Source organism: Nannospalax galili, unplaced genomic scaffold, assembly GCF_000622305.1.
Source record: "Nannospalax galili isolate Female #2095 unplaced genomic scaffold, S.galili_v1.0 scaffold769, whole genome shotgun sequence".
In the NCBI taxonomy this organism is placed as follows: Eukaryota; Metazoa; Chordata; class Mammalia; order Rodentia; family Spalacidae; genus Nannospalax; species Nannospalax galili.
In genome coordinates, this window is record NW_008360306.1 from 942,539 (window position 1) to 952,065 (window position 9,527).

At 42.8% G+C, this 9,527-nt stretch overlaps 1 protein-coding gene and 1 non-coding gene across 3 annotated transcripts in view; both read right to left on the minus strand.

Annotated features, from left to right (window-relative positions):
- Positions 1-9,527, minus strand: part of Srrm4 (serine/arginine repetitive matrix 4) — a 163,116-nt gene that overhangs the window by 126,778 nt on the left and 26,811 nt on the right. The window lies entirely within an intron of this gene.
- LOC115068664 lies at positions 6,349-6,480 on the minus strand. The gene has a single exon (XR_003847993.1). It is a non-coding gene; the product is annotated as a small nucleolar RNA SNORA52 (small nucleolar RNA).

Here is a 9,527-nt window from a genome sequence, read left to right on the forward strand (position 1 = left end):
TTTATTACCCATATTGACTCCTGGAAAGAAGTGAAAGGGCTCACATTAGCAGGCAGCCTCCTCTCTGTCCCACCCACACCAACCTTCACATCATCCATTATTTCAACCCGCGGATGGTCAATGTGTCTTTGATTAGGGCTTGATCATTTACATTGCACAAAGGATTTTGCACTCAGCTTTGTTTTTTTTTAAGCCTCCATTAAATATTTAAGTAGCTGGTCCCAAGAGCATTTAAATTAGGATTTGATTCATGTCAAATTGATTTACACGCCACCTTTGCCAATCACATCCTCTCTGCAGGGGACGTGAAATTGGGGCCAGGAGATTCAGTCTGTCAGCCATGGGAAAACGTTCTAGAAGGTTGTGGAAAATTGTCATTTTGGAACAGGTGGATTCTGAGATCATTCCCTGTGGTAACTCCTTTCTTTCGACTTCAGTTTTGTTGAGATTCTTGCAACCTACCTTTTCAGTATGGATCTTGGTCCCCAGATGGTGTTGTGTTTGGGGAATTTCTATAAACTTTGGGAGGTAGAACCCACCAGGAAGAAGTAAATCACCACTGGGGTTGGGTCTTTGGGATGCCTTATCCCTGCCTACTTCCTGCATCCCTCCCTGCTTCCTGTCTTCCATGATGTGCGGTATGAGGTGTATGACACAAGCCAGCTGCCAAGTGTATGGGGCCAAGCAATTTTGAACTTCTCAAACTTCTGAAATGGTGAGCCAAAATAAACCTTACCACCCTTAAATTGTTCCTGTTGGGTCTTGTAGTCACAGAGATGCAAAAGTACCCAGTGCAGCAGCCCTCCCTGAAGGACACACTCCCACCACTTCTGGTGATGCATCTATTCTCCACAATAATGTTTTCATTGTAGCTTCTGAAAACAAAACACAATGAAAGAAAAAGAATCTTCCAAACAAGAAAGCTCAAAGGCCTGCTACTTTTTAAAAAAATTATTATTTTTATTTTATGTGTATGAGTGTATTGCCTGCATATATGTGAGTGCACCCATGTCACGCAATGCCAAGGAGGTCAGAAGAGGGCTTAGGCTCCACCATGTGGGTTCTGGAAATCGAACCCTGGTCCTCTGCAAGAGCAGACAGTGCTCTTAACTGCTCAGCCATCTCTCCAGCCCCAAGCCCTGCTACTTTCAAGGTGGGGAGAATGACATCTAGAAAAGGGATGTGACTTGTCCACCACCGTATATACCTCACAGGAGGAAGGACTGGTTTCCTCATCTAGTTATTCATTCATTTGGCCAAGATTTATCTGACATCTATACTATTCATTAGTCATGGGAGATGGGTCTATAAAATGGAAATCAATTAACCTCAAGGTTTTCTTATGACACACCTCCATCTTCAGAGAATGTTTTTTAATCCACACTCTAGTTTGCTTTTTGTTGCTGTGATAAACACTTTGATCAAGTAAAACTTGGGGAGGAAAGGGTTCATTTGGCTCATAGGTTACAGTGCATCATGAAGGGAGGGAGGGAACAGGAACTTGATGTAGAAAATGAGGAATGATGCTTACAGGCTCACTCCACCTGGTTGGCTCAACACCTTTCTCATACACAAGGCCCGCCTGCTTAGGGATGGTGCTGTCCACAGTGCACTGGGCCCTTCTGCATGAATTAGCTATCAGGAAAATGCCCCCACAGACATGGCCACAGGCGAGTCTGAAGAAAGAAATTCTTCAGTTCAGGTTCCCTCTTCCCAGGTGACCCTAGGTTTGTGCCAAGTTGACAGCTGAAGCTAACGATGACAAAACACAATTATACTCAGTTTGGCTATTTATTTATAAGGATAGTAAGAGTTACTATTTTCCAGATCACCTCCAGATTGCCTCATTGAATCCTCATGACAACCTTTGAGATAGGTACCATTTTACTCCCATTTTACAGATAGGAAGATTGAGGTACAGATATATGAAGCAACTAGACTAAGATCATGCAGTAGAGCTGGGGTTCAGACTCAGTTTATTTGTCTGAATAATACCACCTGGCATTTTCTCAAGTATTTCTGTCACATGATCTTGTGAGGGGGGAAAGAAAAACCTACAAATATGCTTTTCAACATGCAGAAATTAAGTCAACTAAAAACATAAATGAAGACCATAAAATCAAAATTAAGAAAAAAAAGTAAACGGCAGAAGCTGAAATGATGGAGAACAACAGAGACTGACGGGGTGTATAATTTGAGTATGAGTCTCCTGAGAAAAATAGAGCCCCTTAAGTGCTCTTATTATCATAATTCTTGGTTAGAAAGCTTACTTTTGGGAAGTTCAAAGTTTATTGATGTTTTTCTTTTAAAGAGAGAATATTCAGCCAAGTGTGGTGGTCCATTCTTGTAATTCCAGAACTCTGGAGGAAGACAGAGGCAGGAGAATCATGAGTTCAAAGCCAGATGGGGCTAAATAATAAGTCTGGGCTAGCCTGGACTACACGAAATCCTATCTTAAAAAAATAAAACGTAAAACTCAGTGTACCCTGATGTGTTATAAGTCAAGGCCACGTCTTACTCATTTTTAGGGCACAAGCTCTGACATGCAGGAATGAAAAGGTGGTCAATACATTGAGGCAGGGCAGGAGGGAGGTAGACTCCATTTCCTTCTGATGCCCTAACATCTCCACAGGCTAGGTGTCCTGACATGACAGATATTTATTTCCTCACAGTTCTGGAGACCAGAGGTCTAAAATCAAGGTGTTGGCAATAGACAGAGCCTTATAATGGCAGCTTACCTCTTCCTAAACCACCTTTTCAAGCTTGACACAGGCGCAGAGCCTAGGACCTATAACTCGTCCTCAGGACTGTTGGTGTTCCTGGGAGATAGACCAGAGTGCTTTCTGTCTCCTTGCTGGTTCACCTACAACCAGCTTTTTCATTTGCAAAATCTGGTGCTCTGTTGGCTTCTATACAAGTCCCCCAGTGAGCCCTTGCTTACCTCTAGGGGAGGCTCCTTCTCTGCCTCTCCCAGCTTCTAGTGGGTCTGGCACTCCTTGGCTTATGGAGGCCACCTTCTACCTCTGCCCCATCTTCCTAGGGCAGGCTTCCTTCTGTGTCCCTGTCTCTGCTCTTCTCATAAGAATATCAGACATGCTAGGCTCTAGCTTCATCTCTTCCAGAATGACCTCATTAGAGCTTAAATCATACCTGCAGCCGCTCCACTGCCAAATAACATCCCATTCACAGGCTCTGGATGGAGGCGAATTAGGCAGAGGGATACTATTTAATCCACAAAGGTGGTCAGAGAGGGCCTCCCTGAGGAGGTGACATTTGTCTTGGCCTGAAAATTATGTGTGACCCAACCATTTACAAATGCGGAGGAGGGACAGCCTTGTGCCGGTGAAGATGCTAAGTCTGGAATAAGGATGGCATGTAACAAGTGGACTCTTGGGGAAGGACTAAGGGACTGAGGGAAGTGAGCAGAGGGACTAAGTGGGGAAGAAGCGAGTAGTGGTGGAATGAGGTTGAGGCAATGCTGGGAGCTTGGGGTTTTATTCAGGGTCCGGCTGCCCAGGTTCAGAGCAGAGGAATAGCATGAAATGCTTTGTAACTGATGACTCTGACCACCACATGCAGCACACCTTGAAGGAAAGAAAGCGCTGTAAGTAACAGTGGGGTCTGTGGGGATGTCCCTGTAACTGGCCATGGTGGAAGTTCTGATCAGTTTCAGAGCAGTGGAGGTGATGGGATACAGGCTATATTTGTCACGGGTAGACTTATAGATGGTTTAATTCTATACTAGGGAAATTAAAAAGGTGATCTAAGGGTCCTATGCATTATACCGAACCCGTAGCTGCTACTTTTCATTCAAAAGATGCCTAGTTCTCTTGTCTACGTCCGTACTTACAATTTAGACTCATTCATGTCACTCTATTGCATTCTATATTTCAGGATAATGACCATGTACTGCTTATAAATTCCCCTATTTATTGCCAAACACTTAGGTTGTTTTTAATTTCTCAAAGTTGCACTATACTGCAATAAAGACCAGCCCAAGCATTAATCTAATTGTCTATTCCTTTAAAGAATTTCTTGAACAGAATTTAGGTGCATGTCTGAGGGTTCCTCCGGGCTGGGAGAGTAACTGGGTTGTAGAGTATTTTCACTCTCAAGGGACTGTATTTATCTCCATGACAGTCCCATAGTTTCCCTGGTCATGGGACTAAGTCTCTTGTTTCTTGCTAAGCAGAAAAGGCCCATCCTTTCTTTCTTAACTGGACAGTCCCAAGGAGCACCCCTCTTTCCTCCTTTTTTCTGCCCTCATAAATTTAAAATTTTTGAGGATGCTGAAAGCCATATGCTACCTTGTGTCTGGTCTCTTAAAAACATAGAGTGACATTTTGGGAAGGAGACCAGGCTTCCAAATGTAGCTTGGATCTGGAAATAGCCCAGTCCTCCTTGTAGACATTTTTCTCTCCTGTAATACCTGTCCTCCTTTGATCCTGGGTCCAGAAGAAGAGGAGATTGGAGCCTCATACCTGTTCTGACTCACAGCTCTCCATCTGTTACAAGTCATTCTTGGTGCAAAGAAAGAAAGGGAGAGAAGACTGGGGAGGGAGACAGACTCTGGTCCCACTTCCTGTCTCTTTTCCAAAGGCTACCTACAAAGGGTATTTCATCTGCTCTGTATCTCTAGCTGTGTTAGAAGCAACTTTGGGAAAATTTGAAGTGATACACATTTTTTTAAAAAAAAAAAAAAAGAATAATTACCTTAATATGGAAAGAATCTGAAACTGGAAAGATGGCTCAGTTGTTAGGAACACTTGCTGTTCTTCCAGAGGACCTGGGTTTGATTCCCAGTACCCACATGGTAGCTAACAAGCACCTGTAACTCCAGTTCCAGGGGATCTGACACCCTCTTCTGGCCTCTGAGGCTTTGCATGATATGGGCTTACTTACATGCAGGCAAAAACACTCATACACATAAAAAATAAAAATAATAAATAAAATATTTTTTTAAAAAAGAAAGAACTCGCTGGGCATGGTGGCACATGGCTTTAATCCAGCACTCGGGAGGCAGAGGGAGGCAGATCTCTGTGAATTCAAGGCCAGCCTGGTCTACATAGAGAGTTCCAGGACAGCTGGGGCTGCAGGGAGACCCTGTCTCAAAAGAAAACAAACAAACAAACAAAAAAAGAACTCTTACAAATTAAAAGATTGACACAATTATGTTAAATTAATAGACAAGGAAAAATAACCACAGAAAATGCAGAATGGCCAAAATAAACATGCAAAGATGTGTGTCTTCAGTATTATTAAAGAAAAAAATTAGAGGGCTGGAAAGATGGTTATAAGTGCATTATTCCTCTTGCAGAGGACCCAGATATGGTTCCTAGCACCCATATTGGATAGCTCATAGCAGCCTGTAACTCCAGCTATGTGGTATCTGGTACCTCATGGCCTTCGTGGGCACCTGAACACATGTGACATACACATGCATTCACATATGCACACACATAAAAATAATAAAAATAATTTATTAAAAGAAAAAAATTTAAAGGCAAATTAAAACAAATACAGAGTCTGCCACCTTCTAAATCTCGGAATGAGGTAGAAGAAAGAGACTGAAAATCTCCTATCTTATAATGGTCAGGGGGAAATGCTTCTTATCGCCTGGGGGAGGGGTGGTGACCTGAAAACTTTGGGGAAGGTGATTGGAAACTATCTCCCAGGAATCTCCAACAACTTCCGTTTTTGAGCAATTTATAATGTAGATATACTCAAAGTTGTCATCAATAAAAATTTCAAGATTGCTTATTGTCATATTGTTAGTTATAGCAAAAATCTTCAATTGTGAGTCAACAGGCTATAAATTAAATAAATTACAGTACATCTATAGAAGAGAGGAAGGCGGCACTGTAGAAGAAAAGGAGGGTTCTAAATACCATGACAGATACTTTAAAATTAAAAATATAAAGTTAAGAGGCAAAGACCAGTTTCCAAGCACCATGTGTTATGTTTTCACACGAAATATTTCTACTGGGGTGATTAAAAAAGCACAAAAGATAGGACTCAAAATATAATGTGAGGGGGATTTTAATGTTTTATACATCTGCAGTGATTCTTACATATTGCTATGTACATGATTAACTTATTTACCCAATATTTAGTAGAGAGCAGATCATTTAGTACTTAGACTAAAGTCCAGAGACTGGAGTAGGTTTTAATGTGACTCATGTTCTATTTATGACAGCATTACTGGGCTTCTTGTCAACCTCTCTGAACCTAATTCTCTCATTACTGAAGTGGAGATACTTCAGGTTCACTGGTGCCCTTACTGTTGTCAGAGGGAAAACAACAGAGGAGTAAGCAACTAAGTGGCTCTAACTTGTAACTTCTTCCTCACTGTGTGCAGAAGCGTCACTGGCATAAGCCTACAAAGGCCGTGCTCAACTTTGGCTGGGCTTCTACAGCGCTGTGGTCCACAAGTGAACCCTGGCAGATCACTGACTGGCCAGCAGGGATTAGGATGGATATCTAACATGTAACTTGAACTGAGAAATCATGCCCGTACTTAAAGGCGGTAACATGGCATTCCCCCACTGGCAAAGTATTTCTGGAGATACTGGTTCCATTTTCAGGGTTCCTTCTGTTAATGTCACCTGTGACCTGGTGTACACTGGGAACAAACAACATGACCTCCCAGGTTGCTGTAAAACACCTTGTGACCTTTTTCTCTGGAGACTTCCCTAAAGTTTAAAGGCAACTAGATCATTCTATGCCTCCAGTAGGAGTCAGACTTAGCAAATATTTACCTTTTTGTCTTTAATTCAGCTCCTTTGTTTTTGTTTGTTTTTGTCTTTTTGAGGCAGGGTCTCCCTGTAGACCTGGCTGGCCTCAGTCTTACAGAGATACACCTCCCTCTGCCTCTGCTGGGATTAAAGGTGTGTGCCACCATGCCCAGCTCAGCTCCTCCTTGTATTCCACGAATCCCTAGGTTTGGTCTCTTGAACATATTCCGGACATCTTGAGACTTTGGGTCATGGTCGTTGCATTTTTTTCTTTATGTGTATTGTGTATGTTATTGTCTCAACCTTGACCTCCCTCCCTGAGGCTCTTTCTTCCGCTTAATTTTGTCTGTTGATGACGCTTTCTGCTGTGCTATTCATTGGGTTGGTTGATTCTTTCATTTCTAGAATATCTCATGGAAATAGGAAATCCCTAAGCAGGAGGAGCACTGTCAATAGGGGAGAAAAAGAAACACACCCCAACACATAGAAATGCTTAGGTGAGAGGCAAAGAATAGAAAGTGGAGGCTAGTGAGATGGCTTAGTGAGTGGGTGACAGTGCTCACTGCAGAAGCATGAAGACCTGACTTTGAGTCCCCAGCATGCAAATAAAAAGGTGGGTGTGGCTAGTGCTGTGGGAGGAGACAGGAGGATGACTGGTACTTGCTGGCTACCAGCCTAGCTCCAGGTTCAGTGAGAGACCCTGTCTCATGGGAATAAGGTGGAGAGAAACAGAGCAGGACACCCAGTGACTTCCTCTGGCCTCTGCACATGTGTGCACGTATGCTTATATGCTGAACACATACGGTCACACACATATATGCACAAAAAAGTGATAGAGACTTTGCAGATAAATATCAAAAAATCGTGGGTTAAAAAACAAAGGCAGGAATCACAGTGGGGCTAAAGGAAGTCAGCCCACTGTAAATAGGAGAGCTACATGATCTTGAAATTTGAGACAGACAACTCAAAGAATAATAAAAAAAAAAGAAATTGTGATTGATTTATCATACAAATAATTGCAAAGTGGGAAAAGATTGAGTGTGGAGACAGGGTATGTGGCGGGAGAGAAGCATTTGAAAAAAGCTCTATCTCCAAGGGAGGTTGCTACCATGGAGGGCATCCCCCTGGGAGTTACCTCATGGGAACCATGATGAGAAAGACCCATGGGCAAATGCCAGCTCAGAGGCCAGGTTAGGAAGGAGCATTAGGAGCTCCTGTGGGCAGAGTTCTGACTCATCTCTCTGGTAAGGAAGTGACCCATGGCGAGCAAATGGAAAAATACTTGCTGCACAGATGAATGGAAAGGCCCTATTCATTTAAAGGGCAGACAAATGACTTTCCCACCTGGAATCCCAAGGTCTTGAGAGAGAAACTCTCTGTTTTTCCTTGTATAAAATCTTATTGGCTAATCCCAGGACATTGGCTAATGTCTATCTTAAAAACACTGCCTCTTAACTAGCGATCAGAGCAGTGCTGCCTGCTTGAAGGCTTATCTCATTTAACCATCAAAGCCAATCCATATCGTGGGAACTGTAGCATCCCCATTTTACAAATGAACTGAGAACTTAGACAGGTGAAATGGCTTGCCCACGGCTGCCCAGCTGGGACTGGAAACTACGTGTGCTCCTTGGAATGCCCCAGTTACATACACTAAGACACCATAGCTGACCATGCCCCCATGTGAGGGCTTTGTCACATTTTATGGATAAGAAACTGGGACCAGAGGACCCAAGCTCAAACTGAGCACTGTCTGACTCCAACCCTGGGCTCCCTCTGCTGTGCTGGTCTACATCTCTCCAACCTCAGGGCAGGGGGCAGGAGTCTGTGGCTCAGACATTTTTCAGTTTGCACAAGTTGTCTCAAAGGTCCTAAAATACTAACATTTCAAATTTTTCTGAATAGATTATGTAGCACAAGTGAGAAAGTATCCCTAAATCAGTGGTTCACTCACAGTGGTGATTTTGATCCTTGGGGGACATTTGGCAAGATCTGGAGACATTGTTGATGGACAAAACTCAGTGGGAGGGTGGTGCTAATAACAGCTTCTGAGCAGAGGCCGAAAATGTTGCTCAGCATCCTATAGGGTCCAGGAAACCCTCCACAGGGACAGGCACATGCTCCAAGTGCCAATGGTGCCAAGATGAAGGTTCGGGCTGTTCCAGAGGACTTTGATTTTGCCTAATTATTGTCCTTTGCCTACTCCTTTTCAAACTGGCATGCACTATCATATATAATATATACTCACATATATGTGAATCTCATTAATAGTGAAAGCATTATCTTTAATCATATAACTCACAGAGACAAGGGTAAAATGTACCTCCTCTCAGATGACAGTCATCAGCTTCTGTTTCACATCCTTTGGGATGAATTTTTAACACTTATTTTTATTTATATGCATGTGTAATGTCTGTATGAGAGTATTCCATTTGCATGCAGGTGCCTGATGGTCAGAAACAGGTATCAAATTCCCTGGAGCTGGAGTTACGGGTGGTTGTGAACTGCTTGATGTGGTGCTGGGAACTGAACATGGGTCCTCTGCAACAGCTACAAGTGCTCTTAACCACTGAGCTACCTCTCCATCCTCCTTTAGGATGATTTCTCTACATGAATTTATGTGCAAATATGAAGCTTTTCTGTGTATCATATAACTAGATAGCCAGAATGGTTTGGTTATTCACATTTTAGGAAATGATAGTATAGTTTGTTCTCTCTCTCTCTCTCTCTCTCTCTCTCTCTCTCTCTCTCTCTCTCTATCTGTTACCCAGATTATCATATATTTCCATCTCTTCC